The 6,040-nt window shown below is 46.4% G+C and overlaps 1 long non-coding RNA gene across 1 annotated transcript; it reads left to right on the top strand.

Annotated features, from left to right (window-relative positions):
• The first annotated feature begins 2,189 nt into the window (after window positions 1-2,189).
• Window positions 2,190-5,226, top strand: LOC118231077. The gene is made up of 3 exons (XR_004765999.1): window positions 2,190-2,289; window positions 3,484-3,958; window positions 4,914-5,226. It is a non-coding gene; the product is annotated as an uncharacterized LOC118231077 (long non-coding RNA).
• The last annotated feature ends 814 nt before the right edge of the window (window positions 5,227-6,040 follow it).

Below are 6,040 nucleotides of genomic sequence, written 5' to 3'. Positions count from 1 at the left end.
TTACTCTGTTTGTTGTGTTTGTTGTGTCACCATGGTAAGAGGAAGCTGAAAATACTGATTTGATTTCTTACATCCAAGGAGGGTGTGCAGGGATCCTGGAGCTAGGGTGGGACGCAGCGGGGTGGGGCGGGGCAGGGCTGGGCTAGGGCGGGGCGGGGCGGGGCGTGGCGGGGCGTGGCGGGGCTGGGCAGGTCAGGCTGGGGCAGGGCCACTTGTGTTCATCAGGGTCCCTCTGAGTGAGGGTCTGTTAGCAGCTGTCTGAAGGGTTATAGAAGGCAGCACATAAATGCAGGCAGTTATACAGTGAACTAGAAGAGCTTCAAAACTGACCCAGCAGCCAGCTCTGCTCATGAATCCCTGTGACAAAATGAGCTCCTCCCACCTCTAAACAACAAGAATCTCAGTTTGTGTACCAGTCACTTCATCTCCTAACATGGGTTTTTTTGTGTGTGTCCAGTCTGAATGCAGTAGGCTTAGTGATGGATCAATATAAATATGAAATGATTGAACTGTATGTGCGAGTGTGTGAGCATGCGTGTGAGAGAGTGTGCGTGAGAGTGCACGTGTAAGTGTGTAAGTGTGTGTGTGCGTGTGCGTGTGATTCTTGTAAACTCCTCCCCAAACTATACCATCTTTTCAAAGAGAAGCCACAAATAAAGATGGGATGCTAGAGTGATGATTATGAAGACAATGATGGTGGTGGTAGAGATGATGATAAAGAGTAGGATTACACATATGATGCTGGCACAGCATTCTGGGGACATAGGCAGAGCTTGCGGGGCCGTTTCGATTTGGGCACAGCGTTCTGGGGACATAGGCAGAGCTTGCAGGATCCTTTCGATTTGGGCACAGCGTTCTGGGGACATAGGCAGAGCTTGCAGGATCCTTTCGATTTGGGCGGAGCCTGTGAATGTATTTGCATGTCATGTTTTGGTTTTCCATTTTAATCTCTTTTTGTCTTTCTTTTTCAAAATGGTTTCCTCTGTGCGGTTTGTTTTCTGTGTCTGTTAGCCTCACAGATCAGGCGCTGGAGTGCTAGTTCCCTGGTAGCTTTTCTAGCTTTAGCACTAAAAGGGGAAATATTGGAGTTAACAAAAATGATAACAAAATACAATGAAATTGACTTATGCTGCTAATTTCTCTGTGTAACATTGCAATGCACTGCATTAAAAAATAAGAGATATTAATAAACGTTTTGGAAAGATTTTTACGTTGTGTGTTGAGGTCATTTACTGTATTACCCTGTCTGAATCATAATCCCTGGGAAGGTCCTATTCACCAGAAGAGCTGAAGTCCAGCAGAAATGACCAGGGTCTTATAAACTATTTATTGCCTGCCACTTCGGCTCATTCCTTCTTCTTAATTAATGTAAATTAAATACTTAATAAATCAGAGCGAAAACCTATGAATATCTTTTAACTTTCCTTGACTCCATTTTATTCACATCATATTAGAGAATCTTTCATTATGCTTCATATTTGATTTTTAATGACACAAAGCTTGCAGAAATGTGTTCTCACTCAGCCATTACCCATCTGTGCATCAGACTCAAACTTGAGGCTACTATTAATATGATTATTATTATTATTATTGCATACATCTACTGTAAAGATATAATACGGAGGACGGAGTGTGGCACAGTGGGTAAGGAACTGGGCTTGTAACCGAAAGGTCGCCGGTTCGATTCCCGGGTAAGGACACTGCCGTTGTACCCTTGAGCAAGGTACTTAACCTGCATTGCTTCAGTATATATATCCAGCTGTATAAATGGATACAATGTAAAATGCTATGTAAAAAGTTGTGTAAGTCGCTCTGGATAAGAGCGTCTGCTAAATGCCTGTAATGTAATGTAATGTAATAATACATATCCTTAACCCAAACAGAAAGGGATGGTGTTGCTGTAGACGTGTGTTGTGGAAGTGACTTCGTTGCTAATCTACAAAAGCGCACAAAAAACCTTTGGATGTGAAAACAATGTAGATCTAGGCAAAACAAAAGAAAGCTAACCCCTGCCCTCCCCTCTAACTGCTTATTACCCCAGAAACCTGCAATTACCCCAGCACTGCCCCCAAACCCCAAACACAAAGCGCTGTTTGCAGGTATGTGTTGATACTGTGCCATGGTGACACACCATGTGACCTCATCAGCATACATCATGTGTGGAGCTTATAGACCCTGTTCTCGTGGAGCTGGGGAACAGAGGGGTACCCGCTCACACACAGTCTAGCACACAGTCTAGCACACAGACCACAGAGAGGAACGGGACCGAAGATCAGCTCAGCCATTAAGGTGAGTACACCTGGATCACCATGCTCACGTCTCACCCATGCACTTGTATAATTAATAATGATATTCAACACAGGGCAATAATATTACAATATCACATTCATGGTTTCAACAGGATGATGTGGCTTAACTGTGCAGAGGTTATAGTTCTGTATACTTGCTATAGTAACTTCTGAACCAATGTTAATGCTATATCGTTTTCATCGTGTGTATGTATGTGAGTGTGTGTGTATGTATGTGTACCAGATATATCATGAAATGCCACATGTAAACAAACATATGGCAGTCATGGATTGGCTCAAAGTTGTTCCACACTGGTTTCCTATAAATCTGTATGGGATGGAGCATTAAAAACCACAGGGAGGTGATAAAACCCTAAAAAGAAAGGAAAAGTCAAATATGGCCTTGTAGAGTAATAACCCAGAGTAAATGAAGATATTAACCGAGGCTACATGTTTCAGTGTGATGCAGCCACTTGCTATTTTCTGACTATAGTCTGGTTAGTAAGAACTGCAGCTTATTCTCCAGCTAGACTGCAGGCCAGTCGGAGATGTAAAATGATCAGTACTTTCCTATATTATATAAATATATGTGTTGAATTAGGCTAGTTCATGAAACTTAGCTAAATAGCTTTCGAGTTTGCTTGATCTTTGATTAGCTAGGCTGCTATCTACTATCAGTTCAGCCCTAAATTAATTATTACGATCGCTTAAATAAATTCAAATTAATGTTAAATTTGCGTTTAGGTTCACAAAAACCTAGAGATATTCTGGAGCAGATGAGAACGTTGACTCGTCCGTATTTGGCAAGTAAAATCATTTTGGCACTGCAGGCCGCCCATGTAGCACTCCCAGGGACCCATGAAAGCATCTCACATAGGGCTCCACCACCCCAGACCATCCAAACTCTCTCCATACAAAGCTGCTATATGCTCCATGTCTGTTTTTTTAACCAAATCCATTCATGGGCATCTCCACTCATACAAGCCAGAGAGGAACAGCTGTAGAACCAGGCCTGTACATGAATGCAGCTCTTCACCAGATCAGCTGGTCTTGTGTAATGATAAAAGGATGATATTCCATGCTCAGCTCACGGCTCATACAGGTGAACATCGCTCTCCTTTACCTTGCTCATCGATGATGCTCTCTCCGTTTGTGTGCCTCCGCCCCCCCCCCCCCCCTCATCTCTGTATCATAGATGCCTTCCTGTATTTGGCTACCAATTCTGCTGATCTGTGAAGTGCACGTGCGTACTGCTCTGGGCCAAACAGCAACAGCATCAACAGCTGTAACCACAACTGCAATGCCCTTGACAATCACAACTGCACCCGCTGTTACAGCCAACCCTGCAACTTCCACGACAACAACACCTCCATCCACTGCTACACCCAATCCTGCAGCTTCCACGACAACAACACCTCCATCCACTGCTACACCCAATCCTGCAGCTTCCACGACAACAACACCTCCATCCACTGCTACACCCAATCCTGCAGCTTCCATGACAACAACTACGTCTACGTTACCCCTCAGTAATCCGGCAGCGAATACTCAGTCTGCTACCCCTGCTAATTCCCCCTGGAGCAACACTACAATGAGTAACAGCACCGCATGGACCCAGAACACCACGTCTGCAGCCGGACTCATCAACGCCTCACTTAACACTGCAACAGGTACTTACCCGTACTCCCAGCTCCATATACTTACCCCTACACGACACACTCACCCCCTACTCCCAGCTCCACATACTCACCCCTACACCACACACTCACCCCCTAATCCCAGCTCTATATACTCACCCCCTACACCACACACTTTCCACCTTCTCCCATCTCCATATAGTCACCCCCTACACCACACACTAACCCCTAATCCTAGCTCCATATATTCACCCCCTACTCCCAGCTCCATATACTCACCCCTACACCAAACACTCACCCCCTACTCCCAGCTCCATATACTCACCCCTACACCACACACTCACCCCCTACTCCCAGGTCCATATACTCACCCCTACACCACACACTCACCCCTACTCCCAGCTCCATATACTCACCCCCTACAACACACACTCACCCCTACTCCCAGCTCCAAATACTCACCCCAACTCCCAGCTCCACATACTCACCCCCTACTCCCAGCTCTATATACTCACCCCTACACCACACACTCACCCCCTAATCCCAGCTCCATATACTCATCCCTATACCACACACTCACCCCTTACTCCCAACTCCACACACTCACCCCCTACACCGCACACTCACCCCTACTCCCAGCTCCACATACTCACCCCCAACTCCCAGCTCCACATACTCACCCCCTACTCCCAGCTCCATATACTCACCCCCTACACCACACACTCACCCCCAACTCCCAGCTCCATATACTCACTCCCTACACCACACACTTTCCCCCTACTCCCATCTCCATATATTCACCCCCTACACCACACACTCACCCCCTACTCCCAGCTCCACATACTCACCCCCTGCTGCCAGTTCTACACACACAGCTATGCGTGTATGTGCATTGTCTCACTGTGAGTGTGCATTCACAGGTGTGTGTGCATGCATGCAGGTGTGCTGTGATCTCACTGTGTGTGTGTGTCTGTGTGTGTGTACGCAGGTGTGTCGGTGTGCACGGTGCTGTTCTGGCTGCATTGGCCCTGCTGATGAAACTGAGCATCAGGAAGCATGAAGAGAAGAGCCAATCAGAGGACGGGAGCTGGACTATGATTGGTTGTTGAGAGAGATACCATTCTTGCTGTCCTATTCAGTGAACACAACACACAAATTCAACATGCCTTTTCTCCAGCCTCTTAAGCCAGCCCTTAATAACAATGGTATGATAAGTAATATGATAACACATATACTAATGATAACGGTGTGATTTGATGCTGTTAATAAAGTTTATTCCCTCCCGTGCCATTTGAATCTAATTCTGGCTCCTGTGCTCTTACTCCTGAGCAGGATATCCTGTGCTCTTACTCCTGAGCAGGTTATCCTGTGCCCTTACTCCTGAGCAGGTTATCCTGTGCTCTTACTCCTGAGCAGGTTATCCTGTGCTCTTACTCCTGAGCAGGTTGTCCTGTGCTCTTACTCCTGAGCAGGTTGTCCTGTGCTCTTACTCCTGAGCAGGTTGTCCTGTGCTCTTACTCCTGAGCAGGTTATCCTGTGCCCTTACTCCTGAGCAGGTTATCCTGTGCCCTTACCCCTGAGCAGGTTATCCTGTGCCCTTACTCCTGAGCAGGTTATCCTGTGCCCTTACTCCTGAGCAGGTTATCCTGTGCTCTTACTGCTGAGCAGGTTATCCTGTGCTCTTACTCCTGAGAAGGTTTAACACAGCAGTCACACAGCAGGCCCAGGAGAGGCAGTGTGCACGATAGTAAGAGTAGTGTGCACTATAGTAAGGGCAGTGTGCACTATAGTAAGGGCAGGGTGCACGATAGTAAGAGTAGTGTGCACTATAGTAAGGGCAGTGTGTACTACAGTAAGAGTAGTGTGCACTACAGTAAGGGCAGTGTGCACTATAGTAAGAGTAGTGTGCACTATAGTAAGGGCACTGTGCACTATAGTAAGGGACGTGTGCACTATAGTAAAGGCAGTGTGCACTATAGTAAGGGCACTGTGCACTATAGTAAGAGTAGTGTGCACTATAGTAAGGGCAGTGTGCACTATAGTAAGGGCAGGGTGCACTATAGTAAGAGTAGTGTGCACTACAGTAAGGGCAGTATGCACTATAGTAAGGGCAAT

This window comes from Anguilla anguilla, chromosome 7, assembly GCF_013347855.1.
Source record: "Anguilla anguilla isolate fAngAng1 chromosome 7, fAngAng1.pri, whole genome shotgun sequence".
NCBI classification, from domain to species: Eukaryota; Metazoa; Chordata; class Actinopteri; order Anguilliformes; family Anguillidae; genus Anguilla; species Anguilla anguilla.
The sequence above is the reverse complement of the archived record's forward strand: the minus strand, read 5'-3'. Positions and strand labels throughout refer to the sequence as shown.